This window comes from Macaca fascicularis, chromosome 2 (genome assembly GCF_037993035.2).
Source record: "Macaca fascicularis isolate 582-1 chromosome 2, T2T-MFA8v1.1".
NCBI lineage: Eukaryota > Metazoa > Chordata > Mammalia > Primates > Cercopithecidae > Macaca > Macaca fascicularis.
The window spans coordinates 98,377,380-98,399,918 of record NC_088376.1 but is presented as its reverse complement, the minus strand read 5'-3'; the positions used below and the strand labels follow the sequence as shown (position 1 = coordinate 98,399,918).

General features: G+C 40.2%; 2 long non-coding RNA genes across 5 annotated transcripts in view; both read right to left on the bottom strand.

Annotated features, from left to right (window-relative positions):
* The window catches only part of LOC135969688 (uncharacterized), a 93,512-nt gene that overhangs the window by 8,688 nt on the left and 62,285 nt on the right, over positions 1–22,539 (bottom strand). The window contains exon 4 of one of the 4 annotated variants that reach the window (XR_010585065.2): positions 19,938–22,092. The exons of 2 other annotated variants lie outside the window; for them this stretch is intronic. This is a non-coding gene — a long non-coding RNA (uncharacterized lncRNA). Of the gene's footprint in view, positions 1–19,937; positions 22,093–22,539 lie in introns of those variants that run through there. One more of the 4 variants, XR_012430968.1, reaches the window with a different exon arrangement.
* LOC123571702 (uncharacterized) lies at positions 3,435–8,478 on the bottom strand. The gene is made up of 4 exons (XR_006695920.2): positions 8,248–8,478; positions 7,561–7,701; positions 6,612–6,847; positions 3,435–3,768 (listed from the first exon to the last, which is right to left on the bottom strand). It is a non-coding gene; the product is annotated as an uncharacterized lncRNA (long non-coding RNA).

Genomic DNA, 22,539 nt, shown 5'->3' with positions numbered 1-22,539 from the left:
CTAAAATGTCAACACATTTCATAGCTTCCTTTAAGAATCAAGTATACAAACCAAGGCAAGTAAAATTCAGCTGCCTAGTGTCCTTTACTATGCTCCTTCATATTTTGGGACAATCTGACACTTTAGGAGAGATCCCAGGGTTCCATGAGGTCAAAACTAACTTCATAATAATTATATGAAGATGCTATTTCTGTTAACATGCAGTGTGTTCCACACTATCTTCAAATGAATTGAAGTGTTTCAAAGTTTCCTCAGTTTTAATTTCAAATTCAGTAAGTATTGGTAGTTATCACCCACAATGAGCTTTGGGCTTCTGTTTAAAATAATTTTAGCAGTGTAAGGGGGTCCTGAGACCAAAAATTTGAAAGCTGCTGCTCTAAATCAACTGCCTTTACATGGTTCTGTGTTCTCAATAGGTAAATCCAGAAACCAAGGGAGGCGATTAGGAGTTGCCCCGCTTCCATCAGTACCACCAACCCACTTGTGAAATTTGTATTTCCTACTTCTATAACTCTCAACTTTATGGGTTTAGAGGTTCTGGTTTTCAGACAAAAAAAAAAATGCTTCCACCAGGAGACCCAGGAAGGCTCCCATTAAATGTTAGCTATGGCTATCAGTGGGTCACGTTTGACTCCGTGTGCCAACAGTAAGCAAGGAGAGGAGCCAGCATCCTGGCTCTATCATAAGGAGGAGATAGAGCTGCTGTTACCCAATGGGAGCAATTTTGGTAATGAATGGAAGTGCAGTAGTCATGGCTATGAAGCTCAGGCCCCTCAGAGATCAAAGTCTGGTCACCACATCAGGTCAGCCACCTGGACCAACAAAGTTACCACCCGTGGACAAGGGGATCTGGAATAGTACTTGAGGAGGAGCTGATGAATGTCAGTTGCAACCTCTATATGAGCTGCAGTGGTGAGGCTGTAGTTCCTCCCCTTCCTTTTTCTTATAAGTTTCTCCAAGAGAAATGACCAACCGAGATTCTGGAGGAAATGTTCTCAGAACTTAATCTACGAAGCAAATGGATCCAAGTGGCACCAAGTAGAGCTGCCATGGTGCTCCTCCAGGGCCTTCTCCAGGGATGAGGCACTAAATATCCGAATTGTTGATGGCCTCTCTAAGAAATGGGGACTCTGGCTGAATCCTTCTTCAAGAATTACCCTCAACTCAAGATAGCAGTTCTTGATCCAGCCCAGGATCATGACCTCTTCCTGGAAGCAACCTGGTAAGGAGGATTATGAATGCCCAGCCCCATTGCCTCAAGGCAGGACAACTTGAAAAGACCATTCCAGCTTCAGTGATACCCTGTGACAGAATGAGACCTTTGTTGTGGCTAGAACACAGTTCAAACTCTCCCTCAGCCCAGTGCTATGTCTTTACTTCCTTGCGGGAATTGAACCTGAGAACACCACCCAGTAAACTTCCCCACACAAATTTTTTATCTCGAATTATTTTCCTGAGGACTTGATTTAAAGTAAGTCCTATTCCCTAACCTATTCCATTTAAGTTCCACACATGCTTCAAAATTACATATTTGACTTAAAATTTACATAGATCAATATGTCCTAAAATTAGGATCTGGGGAAGCATAAGGAAAAATTTTAAAATGTCTGTGTTAAGGTAAATTTGGGAAACGCTTGGTTAATTAAAAGTAAATTTCTTTACAATGGAACTTCTCAGGTCTTTAAATATACTGATTGGAGAGTAAATCTCCAAGAAGAATCCCCTCTAGTAAACAAATTCTTCCCAAAGTTTTCTGACAATGGATTGAAATTTTTTCTTTCATTCACTTATTTTTGTTGTGTATCTATTAACATCTCCTAGAAGCATTTCCTAGAGGGCACAGTTTGGGAAATACTAGTCCACATTTACAGACACTTAATTAGCAAATTGTTTGGCATCTTTAAAAATTAAAATGGTTTTGGAGGATGCCCTTTATACGTGTAAGTCACTTATAAAAGCTCTTCAAGGAAATTAGAGCTGATGCCTACATTCGCTCTCAACAAATTAATCAGTAACAGACAGAGATATTGAAAAATCAATTCACTAAATTATCTGAACTGCCTCAAAATTGGAGTCATTATTTTGAAAAGCTAGCCCCACCAAGACTTTAACCGTAAGAGTGTATAAAGATGTCCCCTGAGAATAATTGTACTGAGCCAGTTGAGGGGGTTCATTCAATAATTCAAGAAGGCTCCATGCATCCTTGGCCCCCAGGTGCCCTTTAGCAAAATAAACTCCAACAGGCTTCTTCCTACATCAGCTGCTGTGACTCTTGCCAAGTGAACTGAGTGGCACCATCCTGATGACCTCACCCAAAATGATGAGCCCATGAATTGACTAAATATAAGAAAGGCTAAACGCCACGCCCTAGCAGGTTGGCATGAATCTTTTCCCAATTGAAGCACTTCATTTGGATGGTGGCCACCTGACTCAGTCAAATTCTCTATTTTAGGAAGTATAAATGCCAGGGGCAGATCTCTCAAGCTAAGGTTGTAACCTAAACAACCCTGAGCGTTCGTTCTTAGGGTTTTGTTCTGGTTTCCTATTAAATTTGTTGTATTTTTTTGTCTTAGCAGCAGTTGGATCCAGATTAAGCAGGCAGCTAGGGAGATGGCTTTTCTTGTTACCCTACCAATCCTGTAAATCTTTGTATAAATTCCTTACACCAAAGGGGTTCTTTGCAAGCATAAAAGAGTGATTCCTATTAACAGTGAAGTTGCAAGAGGCTCTCAGGGGAAGTAAGAACTAGATTAACATGTCACTGGGTAGAGCAAGGTGAGAATATCCACATCTTACTGTGAAAGGATAGTAGGTTTACCGCAGAGGAGCAGTTCATTAAGTTCTCATATTTTGGTCTCAGGATCCAGGTGAGTTGCCCACCAAGAATAAGGCTTTGAGCCAGTGACAGAGGCCATTTCACAGGTTATGGAGAAGTGTCCAGGTAAGGGTAAGTAGGCTGCTTCTCATGGCTCAAAGTAACTTCTGTTGGGCAAGGAATTGACTCTGGTCTGAGACTGCACTGCTCCAGCTGGATAAGGAAACTTTGACAACTTTCGGAATGTACTATTTCCCGGTGATTTTTCTTCTTGCGGAGAGTTGTAGAACAAGATCACAAACTGATTAACTTCAGAACTTAAGTGGAAGCTGAGTTCCTAGACACAACAAATATCTACAGCCAATGTTATAGCCCTAATTGTCATAAACAAAGATTGTAAAAACTGGAGTGATACCTGGGAAGGCTTAGATGAGCCCATGATTAGAAGATCCACAACATAGCTGGAGTTACTTCGGATAACTCCGCACCATCCCTCTCATTTCCACTGGATGTAAGTATAGATTCATCCAGGGTACTATGTAAACGCCGGGCCAGGGAAGAGAAAAACTACATTCAGAATTCATTGCAGGACTGTTGACAGAGATAGACGACCGGATTTGTTGGCGGGTGGTGGGGGTGGGGGCATGGAGGGAGGATATGTAGATCTGGTCATTAAGATCACCTGATTGACTGACAGCATGGTAGGATGGAGCTGATTTTAAAGCTCTAACGCCAATGGCTAAGGTGGGCTTTAATATGTGTTTGTCTGGCTGATGACAACAAGGACCCAGCTCTGTCCCACACTGCACAGCACGAAGGAGCCAGGCTGCTGTTGGCTTAACGTAGGGTAACACTTCTCAAATCGGAGTTCCCAGTTGTTAAAGGCAATAGTTTAGATAACTCTTAAAAATTCTGGAGGACTCCCAAAAAGTTTTTGTTTATGTGGGTGGTATCTAGAAAAAATTAAAATATTTATTAATTCATTTAGTAAATGATAATTGTCCTTGGGAAAAGGGCCCTCAGCAGATATCAAATAATAATATCATGTATTTAATAAATTAATCTGATATCTTCTGCAGCTATCAAATGATAATAATATTATGGCGAGGAGTTATCTGAAGTAACTCCAGCTGTGTTGGGGATCTTCTAAACATAGGCTCATCCAGGCCTTCCCAGATATCACTCTAGTTTGCACAATCTTTGTTTATGCCAATTAGGGCCATGACATTGACTGTAGACTCTTGGTGTGTCTAGGAATTCAGCTTCCATTTAAGTTGTATCTATTGATATTCTTATATTAGCAATTAAAGCTAAGGGAAATTAACATATTTATTAATTAAATTAATTAATATTTAGTAATTTATTTAATTTATTAATTGATTTATTAAATATATATTATTATTTGATATCTGCTGAGGTTATCAAATAATGGATGAATAATTTAATAATAATAAAAGCCCATTATATGTTACAATAAATAACATATTTTACCAAAAAATCCCTGCATTTTTACTAAATCAAAAACTTGGTAAGAATGACAGTGTTTTATATTCTTACAAATCTCGTTAATGTGTGGCTTGAATCAAACACACCTGGATTCTCATATTTGCTTCTGCATTCAATCTGTGAAATATGTTGCTTAGTTGAAATATACGAGGAATATCTGGCCTCACATAGATATGTAATAGGGTAAAAATATGAGTGTTTTAAAAGCCTTTTCAGATAATTGTGGATATTTCTTAACACTTCTTCAAAATTTGACAAGTGATAGTTTCTTAAAAGTTAATTACAGTAGAGTCCGAAACCATGCCAATAAACTTTTCATACTCCGTTACATTACAATCCATTTATCTATCCTGCACTTTGAATAGATCTTTTACTATGCATGATTTTGTAACAATATGCGTTGGTCAATAGGAAAATATTGGTTTACTGAGTTACACAAATCTTCCAAATAGTGACACATTTCCTTATAGTGTATAAAAAGATAAATTCATTAATATCCCTACCATCTTATCAGAAACGTTTTTAAATATTTAGAAACTATTAAACTTATGGGTATAAGTTTTCTAATTTTTACTTGAAAACTTGCATTTTATCATTTGCTAAAAATATTGCGAGTTGTTTTCCCTAAACTATTGGGCTCACTTAACGCATCTCTGGGAAAGCTGTGTGCCAAACACCTAAGTCTGGGCAACCATCGTGTGTGTTAGTCGTTCTTAAGAGTAAATATGGTATTCAATGAAAAAAAGCAGCTGCTTTAGCTCCGTAACTCAATTTCACAAGTGATTGTCCTCAAGACAGTATCTGAACTTTAGTATGCAGCAGAAGTGGTTTGCATGTAATTCCCATTTTGTCGCTTAGAATATTATAAAGTTGTATATTTTTACTGCTTCATCATGGACATTAAATGAAATTGGCTTTTTACTTTTCCTTTTTTTTTTTTTTTTTTTTGAGACGGAGTCTTGACCTGTCACCCAGGCTGGAGTACAGTGGGGTGATCTCAGCTCACTGTAACCTCCACCTCCCAGGTTCAAGTGATTCTCCTGCCTCAGCCTCCCTAGTAGCTGGGATTACAGGTGGGTGCCACTACGCCCAGCTAATTTTTGTATTTTTAATAGAGGCAGGGTTTCACCGTGTTGGTCAGGCTGGTCTTGAACTCCTGACCTCGTGATCCTTCTGCCTCAGCCTCCCAAAGTGCTGAGATGGCTTTTTTTTTTCTTCTTTGCAGAAAATGCATGATGATGAATAACATAATGCCTTCTGTAACAGTTTGGAGTCATGTTCAGATTCCAGCAGTTTCACCCATTGCTATGGTCTGAACATTGGTGTCCCCCCAAAATTCATATGTTGAAACCTAATACCCCATGTGATAGTATTAAGAGTTGAGGACTTCAGGAAATCAGTAAGCCATAAGAACTGCCCACTTCATGATTAGAATTCACACCCTTATAAAAAAGGTTGAAGAGAGCTGCTTTGCTCCTTCTGCCATGGGGGCCGTGGGAGGGTACAGCTCAAAGTTTCTGTCCTTGGGGAATGCGCCCTCAGCAGACATCAACTCTGCTAGAGCCTTCATCTTGTACTTCAGATTAACTGCAAGCAGATCTGTGAGCCATAAATTTTTGTTGTTTATAAAGTACTCAATCTACGGTATTTTGTTATAGCAACCTGAACAAACAAAAACACCCAGTATTGCTTTTGCACCCTCAGTGCAAATGTCAACAGAATGCAAAAGGCAAATAACATCTTGGTTTTACTGCAAACCACGTAGACCCTAGTAACAGGACTCAGGAACCCCAAGGGATCCACAGACCACACTTTGAGAATCACTTACATAAGGACAGTTTGAGGTTTCCTGAGAATTTATAAATTTTGTGTAATCATCTTTATGATAAACTAAAATATATGTGTACAAACACACTGTAGGCCACCTCCCAGTTTGAACAGTGCCACATGCCTAAAGGCCCACATGACATGGTGTCTGGCTCTGTGGGTATCACATTTGGAAGCAGTGCAAATAGGAAAGTGCGTGGAAATACAAGGAGACTGAACTGATAAGAAACTGGGCTGTGGCAAACCAGACCACACTCATGGAAGAGGAGCTTATTGCATGGCTCCCAACTTATTAGCAGTAGGGATATTTGAAAATATTCAATTAAAAATTTTTCCACTTCTAAGACCAGAAATCTAATGGAATTAGATGCCCATTTTATGTGCCCATTTTAGATATTTTAAGTAATTTAGATAAATTAGGTAATTAGATGCCAAATTTAGATAATGTTGTAAGAGTCCTTACCTGCAAATAGCGAAACAGCTGATGGAGTTAGAAAGAAGCACCTCATTAAAACTGGTAGTTGAGATCAGAACTATGAGTTCTGGTTATCCCAAACTGAGGAACAAAGTCTTTTGACAATATAATTTTAGGCTAGATGTGGTGGTTCACGCCTGTAATCCCAGCATTTTGGGAGGCCAAAGTGGGAGGATGGCTTGAGCCCAGGAGTTCCAGACCAGGGCTATAGTGAGAGCCCATCTCTACAAAAAAGTTTTAAAAATTAGCTGAGCATGGTGGTGCGTGTTGTCCCAGTTACTCCGGAGGCTGAGGCAGGAGGATCACTTGAGCTCAGGAGTTCAAGGCTGCAGTGGACTATGATTTTATATATATATATAATTTTACATACAGCATTCTCTGTATAAGTGTTACTAAATTTAAAATGTGGAAATACAATCAGTAAAAAACTAACATTAAGAACTTTCTACTGTTTCAACACTGGCAATTTGCTTTCCACAAGACATTGCCACATTAAGTTAATGTTGCCGCTTTTATTTTGATCAGTGTTGTAGTTTGTTTGTATTTAATCTAGAAAGTTTATTTGAACTTTATAACTGAACAAAAACCATAGGCATATACTTTTTTACTTGTACTGTGAGATTATAATACAAATAATTTGAGTCCACACTGGTGATCCGTGAGAATTATCAGCCCTCTAGAATGAGCGCACATAGGACTCTCTGATGATGTAGAGAATGAGAAGGTCGCTAATGGCAAGAATGAGAACGGCATGGTGGCTGGTAGGCATTTTACGGACCAGAATGCTCCCTGACAGTGCCCCAAGGGTTTCTCTGTTTCACTGATAGCAAATTTTAGGCAGATGGGAAGGGCCCCTGCAGATTCAAAGGTACAGCTCATAGTCAACAGTGCTCTTGGGAGGAGTTGGAGATGGGCAAGCAAAGGCAGCCACTGTTACTAGGAGAAGCCAAGTGGGGTGGTATTCCAGGGGCTTGAGAGCAGTGACCAATGTGTGGTGGTGTCCCTCTTATAGGTGGATGACTCAGATCCAGGCAGGCCGACCCTTCGCCAAGAGCCAGGGCAAGAATTCAAGCAGAACCTGCGTATCATATGCTTACATTTAACAGTTTTAAATCACAAAGAGTTGAACAGCATGTTTTCTATCCTCCTTCCTTGACAAATATATGTTCATAATGATTAGATAGAAAAATACATGTAAAGTCCAAAGTTTCTAATTGACTGAAAGCTGGCAAAACATCAAAGATGACTGAACAAAATTATTATCCCATGTGCTGGGAGTTCTGTTGATGGACCTGTGGTGTTTGGATGAATAATCAATTAAGATATTAACAATTCATAAATTATATGCTTTTTTATAAAATTTACTTTTTCCTTTATTCTGGCAAAATCAGTAACTACGTTATGATACAATTTTCATGAATTTGTGTTCTAGGGAAGGTAATGGTCTCAAGCTGCATTTACAATATGATATACATATATAATATGATATAATCATACTATATATGATATGATATATAAATATGATATGATATAGGATATGATATGATAGCCATGAAATAAATGTGGCTGTTTCAATTTAAATTATAGAAAATTTAAAATTTCGTTCCCCAGTTGTACCAGTCACCTTTCAGATACTCAGTAGTCACAAGTGGCTAGTGGTTACTGTATAGGACAGTGTAGATATAGAGCATTTTCATCATTGCTTAAAGTTCTACAGTCATGCACCAAATAATGATGTTTCAGTCAATGACAGACCATAGAGACAACGGTGGTCCCATCGGATTCTAACGGAGCTGAAAAATTCCTATTACCTAGTGATAGTGCAGCAATGGTATCATCATAGTGCAATGCATGACTTACATGTATGTGGTTATGCTGGTGTAAACAAATTGCGCTGCCAGTTGTATAATAAAAGTATAGCACATCCAGTTATGCATAGTACATAACACTTGATAATAAATGACTATGGTACTGGTTTATGTATCTACTATCCTTTTTGCTGTTGTTTTAGTCTACTCTTTCTACTTATAAAAAAAAAAAGTTGAAAGAGTAGACTAAAACAACAGCAAAAAAAAGGCCGGGCGAGGTGGCGGGCGCCTGTAGTCCCAGCTACTCGAGAGGCTGAGGCAGGAGAATGGCGTAAACCCAGGAGGCGGAGCTTGCGGTGAGCTGAGATCGCGCCACTGCACTCCAGCCTGGGCGACAGAGCGAGACTCCGTCTCAAAAAGGAAAAAAAAAAAAAAAAGTTATCTGGAAGATATCCTCAGGCAGGTCCTCCAGGAAGGATTCGAGAAGAAGGTATTGTTTTCAGAGGAGATGACAGCTCCGTGCTTGTTATTGCCCCTGAAAACCTTCCGGTGGGACAGGAGGGGAGGCAGAAGACAGTGATACCGATTATTCTGACCCTGTGTAGGCCTAGGCTAATGTGTGTATTTGTGTCTTCGTTTTTAACAAAAAAGTCGAAGAAGAAAAATTAAAAATTTCAAAAATAGAAAAAGCTTATAAAATAGTATATAAAGAAACAAAATATTTTTGTACCACTATACAATGTTTGTGTTTTAAGCCAAGTGTCATTACTAAAGAGTCAAAAATTTTTAAAAATTTAAAAGTTTATAAAGTAAAACAAAGTAAGTTAAGGTTAATTTGTTACGGAAGAAATAAAAGTATTTTAAAATAAATTTAGTGTCGTCTAATGGACAGTATTTATAAAGTGTAAAGTAGAATACAGTAACATCCTAGACCTTCACGCTCACTCACCACTCAGGCACTGACTCACCCACAGATATTTCCAAGCCTGCAAGCTCAATTCATGGTAAATGCCTTATACAGGTGTACTTTAAAAAAATCTTTTATATTGTATATTTACTGTAGCATTTCTGCATTTAGGTACGTTTAGATACACAAATATCATTGTGTTACATTGCCTACATTGTTCAGTACAGTAACATGCTGTGCAGATTGGCAGCCTAGGAGCAATACACTATACCATATTGCCCAGGTGTGTAGTAGGCTACACTCAAGGTTTATGTAAGTACACTCCATGATGTTTGCGCAATGATGAAATTGCCTAACAATGCATTTCTTAGGACATATCTGTTGTAAAGCAACATATAACTGTATTAAATTGCACTGATCTAAAGGATTAAAAATTAAAATATAATTGCATTGAAATTATCCCGAATTGAGTATACTTAATAAAAATATAATTGCAGTAAATATAAAAGATAAAAAACTAAAATTATTTTTATATATTTTTTCCATAAGTTTTTTAAAAATATTTAAATTGATTATTTAAATTTAAAGACACAATCTAAATGGTAGTGAATGAATATCAGTATTTTAATAAAATATTTAAATAAAGCTGAAAAATCTTTTAATTTTTAAATTTTAATTAAATATCAGATTTTTATACAATTAAAGCTATTCACAATTTTAATGTTCAATGTCCATCTACTTGACAATGTAAAGAACCATTATCAAACTTCCATGTATTATAGGTAGACATATATACACACACACATTTAATAGTGATGTGAAATGTTTAATATTGCAAAATGTTCCCCAGGCATCTTGTGCAATTGTTTTGAATAGTGCATTAATTTGTGAGAATCTTTGAAACCATGAATTGGCACACAAAAAGAAGAAAGAAAATGGATACTTAGCACTACTGGAAATTGATACTTCATTATACAAAATGCTCAAACGGAGGGATTTCACAAGTTAATCAATGTGTCTTTTCTCTTATATGGGCACTTCTGTCATTAAAAATGTTCTCCACATATCAAAGCAGTGAGTCTTATCATAAGATAAGACTCAATGATAGCAGTAGCACAACCCACACACCTTCTCATCATCTGAACACGGTGTCCTTTTGTTTCAAGAACACGGGGCAAGAGTTGTGAAGACACACTTCCCTACATGAGTTGTTGGGTGGATGTTAAGGTTATGGGTTATACTGCACCAGTAACAGAGGCAGCCATGTGTTTCTTTATAAATATGTTTTGTTGTGTGTTTGTGTTTACGTGGAGCCCACTAAAGCACAGGCTCAGGGTGGAAACCCTTCTTGCAAGGACCAATGGCATCTCTGTGTTAGGGAATTGGGATAGAAGACTGGGATTTTCGGCCGGGCGCGGTGGCTCAAGCCTGTAATCCCAGCACTTTGGGAGGCCGAGGCGGGCGGATCACAAGGTCAGGAGATCGAGACCACAGTGAAACCCCGTCTCTACTAAAAATACAAAAAATTAGCCGGGCGCGGTGGCGGGCGCCTGTAGTCCTAGCTACTCAGGAGGCTGAGGCAGGAGAATGGCGTGAACCCAGGAGGCGGAGCTTGCAGTGAGCCGAGATCGCGCCACTGCACTCCAGCCTGGGCAACAGCGTGAGACTCCGTCTCAAAAAAAAAAAAAAAAAGAAGACTGGGATTTTCATCCCAGCACGCTGCTGACCACTTTTAGTTTTTTTTGTTTTTTTTTTTTTTTCTGGTTCCTTACACTCAGGCCCTGCTTCTCCAGAAAAGTTGATGCCTAACCAATGGACACAATGGTTGGAGTATTAGAAGTTTCAAATTTTATTTATTCAATTATTTAAAAAATACTTATATAGTGCTTACGAACAACTATATACTTTAAATGTGTTCATTCACTTAATTCCCATAATAACTTTGTGAAGCATGTACTACTGTTATTTAATTTCATATGTGAGGAAACTGAGGCACAGAAAGATTAAATAACATGCCCAAGATCAATCAGCTTGTATGTGGAGAAGCCAGGCTTCCAATCCAGGCAGTCCTGCTCTACAGTTCATCATCTTAGCCACACTATCAATTTGCTCCTCTTTTTACAAGAATTATTTCTTTCCCATTTAAAAATATATTTTTAAATTTTGATAGTTAATATATTCCTATAGCTTAAACAAAAAGCAAAATGATATAAAAATATGCATCAAGTGCTGAGACAACTGGGTATCCACATGCAAAGGAATAAAATTGGACACCCCCACCTCACACCATATACAAAACTTAACTCCAAATGGGCTAACAAACTAAATGTAAGAGCTCAAACTATAAAGCTCTTATAAGAAAACATGGGCAAATCTTATCACCTTGGATTTGGCAATGGATTCTTAGATACACCATCCAAAGAAAGAGCAACAACAATAAAAAGCACAGATAAATTGAACTTTGGGAGGCCGAGGCAGGAGGATCACTTGAAGCCAGGAGTTCAAGACCAGCCTGGCCAACGTGGTGAAACTCCGTCTCTACTAAAAATACAAAAACTGGCTGGGTGTGGTGGCAAGTGCCTGTAATCCCAGCTACTCAGGAGGCTGAAGTGAGAGAATTACCAGAACCCAGGAGGTGGAGGTTGTAGTGAGCCGAGATCACACCACTGCACTCCAGCCTGGGCTACAGAGTGAGAATCCATCTCCAAAAAAAAAAAAAAATTTAAACTTTTATGTATCACAAAACATTATTGAGAAAGTGAAAAGATACTGGTGAAAGAAAAAAATTTCAGTTAAACAGGAGGAATAAATTCAAGAGATTTGTTCCACAGTTAATTTGTTATTAACCACAATTAATAACAATATATTATATATCTGAAAATTGCTGAGAGAGTACATTTTAAAATTTTTCTCCACAAAAAAATGATAAGTATGGAAGGTAATACATATGTTAAACAGCTGGATTTAGCCATTTCACAATGTGTATATATGTCAAAAGTATGCTGTACACCCTAAATATATAACATTTTTAAAAATTTGTTGATTAAAAAAATTAAGGCATGCTGAAAGTTAAAAACGAAAGTGAAAAGTCAACCTATAGAATGGGAGAAAATACTTGCAAATTACATATCTGATAAGGGCCTAATATCTAGAATATACAAAGAATGCATAAAACTCAACAACAAAAATATTTAAAAACCCAGTTTTGAAAATGGGGAAATGACTTAAATTGACATTTCTTCCAAGAAGATATACCAATGGGCAACATGCACATGAAAAGACAGTCAACATCATTAATCTGTAGGGAAATGCAATTCAAAACCACAATGAGATACCACCTAACACCCACTAGGATAGTCACAATAAAAAATTTTAATTTTTAAAAAAAGTCTTGGCAAGAATATGGAGAAATTGGAACCCTCACACATTACTGATGGGAATATCAAATGGTGCATCCACTGTGGACGACAGTTTGGTGATTCCTCAAAAAGTTAAACAGAATTGCCATGCAATCCAGAAATCCCACTGCTAGTTATGTACCCCAAAGAGCTGCAAGCACGTGCTGAAACACATACTTAGACGTGAGTGTTCATAGCAGTACCCTTCTTAATAGCCGAAAGGTGGATACAATGCAAATGTTCATCAAGTGATGAATGGATAAGCAAAACGTGGTATCTAAGTACCATGTAATATTACTCAGCCATAGAAAAGAATGAAGTACTGATACATGCTACATTATATGTGAAATTTTAAAATATTATGCTAAGTGAAAAAAGCCGACAGAAAAGGTCACATATTGTATGATTCTAGTGATATGAAATATCCAGAATGGGTAAAGCCATAGAGACAGAAAGCAGATTAGGAGTTGCCAGGAGCTAGGGGGAAGAGAGAATAGGGAATGACTGCGTAGTGAGTATGAGATTTTCTTCTGGGATAATGAAAATGTTTACAACTAAATAGTGGTAATGCTTGTATAACATTGTGAATGTAATAAATGCCACTGAATTAAACACTTTAAAATGGTTAATTGTATGCTACATGAATTTCACTTTTTTTTAAAGTATGCATTGAGATATCATGCCTCCACTCCTGTCCCTCATCTTTCACCTTCTCCACATTTCCTTTTTCCTTCCAAGGCTGAAGGATGGAAACAGCATTCTGCCTTCAAAGAGAAAGACAGGCAAAGCCCCAGCAGACGTGTATTGCCCCAAGTTTCAGACCCCACAGAATATACAGAAGAGCACTCAAGATGGGACTCTACTAAACATTTAATATAGAAATAATGCCAATTCTACATTAATTCTTCTACAATATTGAGGAGAGGAAAATAGTCCCCCACTCATTCTCATTAAGGCCAGCATCACCCTGAAACCAAAACTAAACAAAGACACTGTAAGAAAACGATAGACCAATATCCTTCACGAAAATTGATGCAAAATTTGAAACAAAATTTTACCAAACAACCAACAATATATAGAAAGGACAATACATTATGACCAAATGGGATTTACACAAGTTAAACAGTACTGGGTTGGTTGAACACTCCAAAATCAACAATGTAATTTGCCATATTAACAGATTAACAGCAACAGCAATATATGATCATCTCAACGGATGCAGAAAAGCCATTTGACAAAATCTAAACACCCTCCTGATTAAAAAAAAAAGTTCTTAGAAAACTAGGAATAGAAAGGAACTTCCTCCACCTGACAGAGGCTGAGTACAAAATACCTAAAGCTAACATCGTATTAAATGCTTTTCCCCTAGTACCAGGGACTAAACAAGGATGTTGGCTCTCCCCGTCCGTATTCAACAGCATATGGGAGGTTTTATCTGGGGCAATCAGGCAAGACAGAGAAATAAGGTTATCCATATTGGAAAAGGAGAAATAAAACTGTTCTTATTTGCAGGTGACATGATCATTCATGTAGAAAGAATGGAATCTACAAAAAGCTGCTATATATAACTAATACATGAGTTTAACAGTGTTGCACAATACAAAATTAATATATGCAAATCTACTTTATTTCTATATTATAGAAATTAAAATTTAAAAATACTATTTACAAGGTTTCAAAGTATGTGAAGCACTTAGGAATAAATCTGACAAAAGATGTGCAGTATCCATACCCAGAAAACCACAAAACACTATTGGGAGACATTAAAGAAAACCTGCATAAATGAGAGAACCCCCACAGGAGGAGGGGGAGCCTGGTTCTTTGGCAGTGTCCTGGCCTCAATGGGGCCTGCTTAAATGGTCAAATCTGAACTACAGTCAGTCAGTTATAAACCAGAAGAAGTATGCAGACAAAGCTTCGTCAGTGAGCTTAGGCTGACATGTTCTTCCCTTTTGTATGGCTTATGGGGGATGCCTATGAGCTGATTGCAGAGGTAGATATGTAATGGAAAGAACATGGGCTTTAGGGCCAAGCCTACCTAAGTTAAATCCCAGTGCTGCCACTTCAGCTGCTTGACCCTTAGTTAAGTTGCCATCCTCTGAGCCTCCATTTCTTTATCAGTAAAGTCGTGACTACAGCAATACCGGCAGATACTGGCCAGAGGCTCACTAATCTCTTCCTGGCATCAAAAAAAGCCACATTTCCCAGTCTCTCTTACGGTTAGTTTGGGGCCATATGATTAATTACGGCTAATATAATCAAGTGATGTGACAAATAACAGTTTCAGACTTGGTCGTAAAACCTCAGTTTAACCAATCATGTTCTTTCTCTCCCTGAGGCCATGGCTGGAAATGAAAGCTTCTGAGATGGCAGAGCCATGTGATAGAAGGAGCCTGGATCCCTGGGTTACTGCCTGGACCACAGCTGCTCAGGAGAGCTGCTTGACTCAATGGACTGTGACATGAACAATAATTAAATGTTGTGAAGTCACTGAGACTTTGGATTTGTTACAGCAATTAGCATAACTATTAACTTACCTTGCAGGGCTGGTGTTGGTATTCTTTATGGCATATCCATCCTGTGGGTCAGTTTCCTCTGCCTTTGAATAGGGTCTAGCACATAATAGGCGCTCACATAATTGTGATTACAGTTTTCAGGAGAGCTCCTCCTTCTCTCCAACCTGCTGCCACCTTCCCTTTAAGATACTGCCAAGTACTAGCATCTCAGATACTTTGGCTGCTTAAACCTGTTTGATATCACTTAGGGACAGAGAGTTCAAAATGAGGGCACAAAAATGGTGAGAGCTAAGATAGAGACAATTTTTACAAAGCTTCAAATGGACAGATAAATGTACAACAATAAAATTTATGGACTTCCTGTAGTCACTTGGAAATTTCCTGCTCACAACTTGCCACCTTTCTCCCCACTACAACAGCTTTTGCTGCTGTGTGTGGTGGCTCATGCCTATAACCACAGCTATTCAAGAGGCTATGGTGCGAGGAGGATCATTTGAGGCCAGGAGTTTGAGACAAGCCTGGGCAACACAGTGAGATCCTGCCTCAAAAAAATAAATTAATAACTTATATGGCTACTTTATTTTAAAATAAAATATGTATATGATCTTCCTCAAGTTGTTTAAGCTAATTGACTGCTCTTCACTTACCATTTGAACCACCTATTTTACTCTACAGCATGTTTTCACTTTGACAAAAAATAAAATCATCAGGGGAATAGAAATATTAAGGTCATAGACGTCTCAACAATAAAACAGGTACTGCTGAGAGCAGAGATAAGGAGAGAAGTAGAAACCAACTTCTTATTCCTCAGCATATCTCTAGAAACTGCCATCTCTGTATTACTGGCAGCTTATCCAAACCCACAGTGTCAATAAACAGGATGAGGATTCCGTCTTTGGATGGCTGGCAAATGAAAAATATGCTCTTGTGTTTTACAGTGAGTGTCAAAAGTGATATATGAGGGGAGCCCGGAATCCCTTTTCTGTCTCCACGGAGGTATCTGCCAAGTCCTTTCCTAAGTGAGAAGCCAAACTTAAGCCAACCCTCCCTAGGCACACTCCAAGGAAATACCAGGGCCAGAAATAAGGCTGCCTGAGAGGAGGACCTGTGGTAGCCAGAGGCTTACTCAGGAGCAAATCCTTTACCTTCATGGGGAAGGAAAGCGATTCACCTAAAAACACTGTAAAACTCTGAACACAAGGATTGATTCACTTTGTCTACCAAACCCTTCATTTTGGGTAGTGAGAAACAGTATAAATTGAGTACCTTTATACATTCTTACCGAGCTAAGCTTTGTGGAGGATACAAAGGTGACCTCTGTTCCCAAGAAATCAGAAATTGCAAACTCAGATGCTTGTAAGAACCAGAGAGGTAACATGACTGAGTGAAGAGACTGGATATAAGAAAGCCACTACCATTCAGCCTCAGAGTCCAGGAGACAGCAGAGACTGAAGCAGCTGGGGCACCTGGAGACCCCACGTCTCTTTTCAAAGGTGCAGCCACCATTCAGCTCCAGAAGGTTATTTCCATGAAGGCCCAATATTTCTAGACGTTACGATTTGCGAAGAAAATCCAGAAATAAAGGTTTTTATTCAAAATAGTCCCCCCCCCCTTTTTTTTTGAGACAGAGTCTCGCTCTGTCACCCAGGCTGGAGTGCAGTGGTGCCATCTCAGCTCACTGCAGCCTCCGCCTCCCGGGTTCGAGTGATTCTCCTGCCTCAGCCTCCTGAGTAGCTGGGACTACAGGCACATGCCACAAGGCCTGGCTAATTTTTTGTATTTTTAGTAGAAATGGGGTTTCACCATGTTAGCCAGGCTCGTCTCGAACTACTGGCTTCAAGTCATCCTCCCACCTTGGCCTCTGAAGGTGCTGGGATTACAGGTGTGAGCCACCTCGCGCAGCCAAAATCGCCCTGTTTTTAAAGATAGATAAGTGACTATGTTTTCCAAATTCTGTGCCCTTCTAACTTTGTGAGCCAAACAAGACATCTCTGTGGGCTGGACTCAGTCCTTGGGTTTCCTGCAAGCACCTGGATCCTAGATTTGTAGTTCACACACTCCAAAGATTTCAGGGGGGAAATTGGGTTTTGGCACATCCATAAAATTGCATCGCAATTATTTACCTCCAAAGAACTCTTGTCAAATCCCAGAGCCAGGGGGAAACTTAGAGTTCAAGTTTAACTTTTAAGCTTAACTTTCTCATTTTACAAAAGAGGAAACTGAAGTCCAGAGGCAGTAAAAATGGCAACTAAGGCCCTGCTTAAGGTGAGGTTTTTGTCAGCCTGCTGAGAGCCACCGTATATATTTGGAAAACAAGTAAGGCAGTTACTGGCTAAAGTCACTGTCTTTCTTGCCACATGCTAGTGAGGCCACGCCTCAGGCTCCTGGAATGCAGCTTTTGTGCCTGGGCTGTTGGCTGTTTCTAGGTGAGCGCCCTGGCCCTGAGAACCTTGTTTGCCCCCAAGCCCACTAGAAATGTTTTACAGTCCTGTGGGGGGCTGGGGAGGGGGTTGGGTTAAATGTGAGGATAACATTTTCATTCGTGACAAAATGAGACCAGACCAGAGAGAGGGTTATGAAGGGTCTGAATAGCTCCCTCCAGAAGATTTTTGAGCAAATTAGCATTCAGCAGTGATTTAAGAGCTAGGGAGGTCATCTTGTCCATCCCTCCACCTCCAAGGAGACTTATCTTTGCTTTCCATCCTCTGGGAGTTTCTGAAGGCAAGAAAAGGCCACTTCTGCCACCAGACCACTAGTCTGTCTTTGGCCATACCTAAGAGAAGAACAACTTTCAACTTCGTAATGTGGATATATTTTTAAAATTCCATTAGGAAGTTGTAAAGTAATGAAATACTCCACGTAGAAAAATCTGAAATATAAATAAAAGCATATAGAAGGAAAAATAACCATAATTGAATAATCCAGAAACAATCTGGTATCATATTTATTTATTTTTATTTTTTGAGATGGAGTCTCGCTCTTGTCGTCCAGGCTGGAGTACAATGGCGCAATCTCTGCTCACTGCAACCTCCACCTCCTGGGTTCAAGCAATTCTCCTGCCTCAGCCTCCTGAGTAGCTGGGATTACAGGGGCCCACTACCATGCCTGGTTAATTTTTGTATTTTTAGTAGAGACAAGGTTTTACCATGTTGGCCAGGCTGGTCTCGAACTCCTGACCTCAGGGGATCCCTTTGCCTCGGCCTCCCAAAGTGCTGGGATTACAGGCGTTAGCCAGCACACCTGGTCCATATTTGTATTTGAGGTACATATACAATTATATATATATATAAAACATGCGGCAAGATATAATATTTATATACCTATACTTTATAATTTTAAAACTTAAGATTATATTTATACCCTTTGGTAATCTGTTTTCCACTTTACTGTGAATATTTTTATACATTTTAATTATTATTCTTTTTTTTTTATAGCTTTACAGTATCCCACGACTTTGAATATCAGACTTTATTTTGGTGGTTCCTTTGAGGGGATCAAAAACTGCTTAGCCAGGGAGTTTCTCATAAAATTTAATGCTAGAGTCTTGAATCTTTTCCTGAAAAAAAAAAACATAAATAACTGCTTTTGATATCTCCCAAAGCGTGGTCATGGTGAGGCAGAGTCTCTGAAGTGGAGAGGGGAGCGATGGACACAGATTTAAGTCACAGTAGCTTCCTGGGACACTCACTAAGTAATTTTCAAAAATCATTTGGTCCTCTCACTGGGATACTTGTCCTGAAACACTCACACTGAACAAAGAAAATAGCCTAAAGTTAGGGTGACGTGGCTGGGACTCTGGCTGCCATTACCCAACACAGCGCACCGGCCCATTGACACTGACACTAAAAGATGGGAATTCTTAAAGCAAAAAGTGAAGAGGATGTTGCTGTCCCTGTGCCCAGCATGGTCCCAGCCACTCTTCCCTTGCACACGGCCCCTCCCAATAGAACTCCTGTTGACAGGCCTGCTTTGCAAAGCCTCATATTGGTATTGACAGAACAATCATTCTGAACCTGAACCTGAACACCGTTTGTTTCTGTGCAGAGACTGCTGGTGTCCTCCTGGCTGCTGGTCCACAGAGTGAACGGGGCCTTCTCCAGAGGCAGCTGGGTCCTTACCAGAAAGAGTCCAAGCAGACTCAGGACAAAAAGATTGTCTTTCAGGTAAGAAGCAGGGTAAACATAGGACACCTTCGTGCAAGGGAGGGTCTTTGCCTTTGAGGATTCATTGACTTTGGTTTTCCTGCAAAAGGCCACTTATCTTCATTCTTTCCCTGCTCCCTTCCCCAGCTGCAGAAGCTATTTTTAAATCACCCTAGCAACTGGAGGACACAGGCGAAGCCTCCTGTGATGCTGCAGTCACCAGAGATGGAGCAGAAGGGCGCTGGGAGAGTATGGCTGCCACGCCACGAACCACAGTCTGCTTCTCTTTCGCCTGGCAGAAGGGTGCTCTCATAGTACACACAGACCCAAGTTCCTCGCCTCACCTCTGCCTTTGTTCCTAACTTTGCCGTTGTCAGTTTGTGCTGAGATAACTTCTCAGACTTTAGCTCCCAGGGAAAACTGTGTGGGCTGAGAAACACCCTCTGGGGCAGCTGCGTGCTGGGCAGGCTGTAGGCAGAGCTGGTGGTAGAAGTGGCCTACTCCCAGTGCAGTAAATAAAAGCATACATAGTCTCTACAGAAATTTTTGTTTTGTTTTGTTTTGTTTTAGATGGAGTCTCACCCTAATTCCTAGGCTGGAGGGCAGTGGTGCCATCTCGGTTCACTGCAACCTCTGCCTCCCTGGTTCAAGCAATTCTCCTGCCTCAGCCTCCCGAGTAGCTGGGACTACAGGCGCCCGCCACCATGCTGGGTTAATCGTTGTATTTTTAGTAGAGACGGGGTTTCACCATGCTGGGCAGGCTGGCCTCGAACTCCTGACCTCAAATGATCCATCCACTTCGGCCTCCCAAAGTGCTGGGGTTACAGGCGTGAGCCACCGCACCAGGCCTAGAGAATTTAAAATCAATAATGAAACTGACTTAAAGCTGACTTACTCTTTCCTCCTATCATGGGGCAGCAGTTCCTTTGTCAGTGATCAATACTCCTCTATGGTCCCCTCCCTGTGTACCTGCTGCTTCAGTGGCTTTCCTGCTGGGAAGCTAAGACATTCCTCAGCTCAATCACTTCTATCCCGTCCTTTGTGCTGGAGCTTGACTATAAGAAACAGAGACCTCCCTGGTGGCATGGACAACTGCAACCAGGCACCTGATATGCAAAGTGCCTACTGTTTGAGGAACTCTTCCTTCCAAGCCCAGAAAAAGGTGAATTACTGTGAACCGGCCCCCAAAAGGCGTTCTCTCACCCCTCGTGATAAGCCTACTCGTAGAGATTCACTCCAGGACCTGAATGGAATGTGCCCTTCATAATTCCTCTCCAAAAGGAATTACCACTTGAGCTGAAAGCACTCATCCCTCAGAGGGGGTTAGATTGACCACCGGAGAGCAACAGGAGGTGAAAAGAAGATGGAAGAAGTAGTCACAAAAATTTTTCATCTGCTTAAAAGTTTGCCCTGGGGCCTCTCTGTGTGTATTTTTGGCTCTGAGACCAAATATGTAAACACAATAAACATATGCTAAATGAAGGGAAATCTTACTGCATAGTCAAATTTCATGCCATGCCCCGAAGGGATATTTTATAAGTGCAGTGAGTTCTGAGGATACACAGGCATGTGCTAAATTGGGGCCTTTGGTGACATTTACTCTTTAAAGGAATTATATGCTCTTTCTGCATTTTTATACTACCCCATCTGGAACTTTTCCCTTAACCTCCCTTATAAGTCCCTCAGTTGAGTTAAATTCTCTCTTAGTTTGGTAAAAGCACCATTCACACCGAGGTGCGTAAGACGCAGAAGTTCAGGACCTTGGCAGTCTGAAAATACACTTGTGGTTTGGATTAATATTCTCTTTTTCTGTTTTTAATCCTCTTGCATATTTATGTAAGACTTTTCCCCTCCGGGGTTCCTGTTGCTTCTTAGCTGTGATGTGTTCCTCCCAGCTTCTCCTAGAGGCGGTAAATGGGTATTGCCATGCCACTCAGGACCAAGGAGAATCCTTCATATAGTGAGCTCAGAAGGCTTCAGCACTAACAGCCCCTCACTCCCCATCCCCAGGCAACCTTGGGCTAGTCTCTTCTTCCATCTCTACCCACCTTCCTTGTCATCCTGCACTAGGTTACTTTAATAACTCTCTGGCTTAGCCAGCAGTGTCACTTCTGACCATTGCCTGAGAACAGATAGGATAACTTCACAATCAGTGTAGTCCAGACACCAGTCAGTCAGCATGAACACTCTAGAGCTGCAGCAGTGATCTTCGGGGCCAGGCATTCCCCCTGGCTGGAGTGGGCAGAGGTCTGGGGAGTCCCATTTGAGGAGCTGGGGCAGATGGGATAGCTGATAGCATTCTGGTGGTTTAGAGAGCAGTTCTTTTCCAAGGAATACAGAAATACTTCATCATTTTTAACAACTGGGGCAGTTTTGCCTGTGTGTGTTGGCTGTGTGTATTGCCCCACCAAAGAATAAAGCTTGGGATTATTATTAGATATCCCTCAAGTGAGGACAAAGGTAATTTACTCAATTTCTTGGATGCATTTATGCAGATTGTGAGCAAGTTGGGAGTCTTGCATAAGTTTTTCCTTCAAAGAGATTGAGAGCAGCCATTCTCTTCTCTCTGAAGTTCGCCCTAAAAGTCATGCCTACCCTCCTTGTGTCTTCTTTAGTTGAACCCAGGTTGTACCTGGTTGTATCATGCCCCCACTATCTCTTCCTTCTCTTTTCTAGGAGTTCAAGAAGTCTGCTGAAGCTTAAAATAGACAATAATAGCAGACCTGGGTTTGTTATTTTGTATGTACTCCATATCCTTAACACTCGTCAAGGATAAAGACACACTCAAGAAACACACTTTGCTTTCAGTAACTTCATTTTTCAGAGGAAAAAAAGTAGATAGAGACAGCTCTCAAGACAGCTGTAGCTGTATATTCAAGTATAGCACTACAGAAAACCAGCCAAGCAGAACCACAGAGGCGTGACCCACCTAAGACTGAGCTCTGCCTCCTCTCGTGCAGCCATGGCCGCCACTGACCAAGCACTGCCCAGCCACCTGATCTTTATGCCCGTCTGGGACCCTCAGAGCTTTCTTAAAGGGATTCCCAAAAGAACTCATTTTAACACTTGGTTTTTGATCAATCATTCCGTAAGCCTCTTTACACTAATCACTGTTACCTCACAAGAGCCTAAATATGCACTGGGT